This window comes from Myotis brandtii, unplaced genomic scaffold, assembly GCF_000412655.1.
Source record: "Myotis brandtii unplaced genomic scaffold, ASM41265v1 scaffold334, whole genome shotgun sequence".
In the NCBI taxonomy this organism is placed as follows: Eukaryota; Metazoa; Chordata; class Mammalia; order Chiroptera; family Vespertilionidae; genus Myotis; species Myotis brandtii.
This window is the reverse complement of record NW_005362885.1, coordinates 361,783-362,129: the sequence shown is the minus strand read 5'-3', so window position 1 is coordinate 362,129 and position 347 is coordinate 361,783.

The following is a 347-nucleotide window of genomic DNA, read 5'->3' as shown; positions in this document are numbered from 1 at the left end:
GCTTCGGCGGCTCAGGGCTGTGTTGTGTTGAATAGGCTTGTTTTTCGGGTCGGTTTGCGTTCACAGGAAGCTGTCGGAGAGGCCCAGGGTCCGCCGCCCCCCGATGCCCGTCCGCCCTGGGTCCTGGTATCATCGAGCTGGCCTTCCCTTGCGGGGCGGGGGGCGGGTGTGTTTTGTTTTAACAAAAATGTCCCGGTTGCATTCTGGCGTTTTGTGCGCGTCTGTGAAGGGACGATGAGGACGCGGCGTTGCTCTGAGGCGTCGCGGACTCGCGGTGTTAACGGGTGTTACGGCGGCGGGCACGGTCGCCTCCCCTGGGCTGCGCGGTGACGCTCACACAGGGAGCC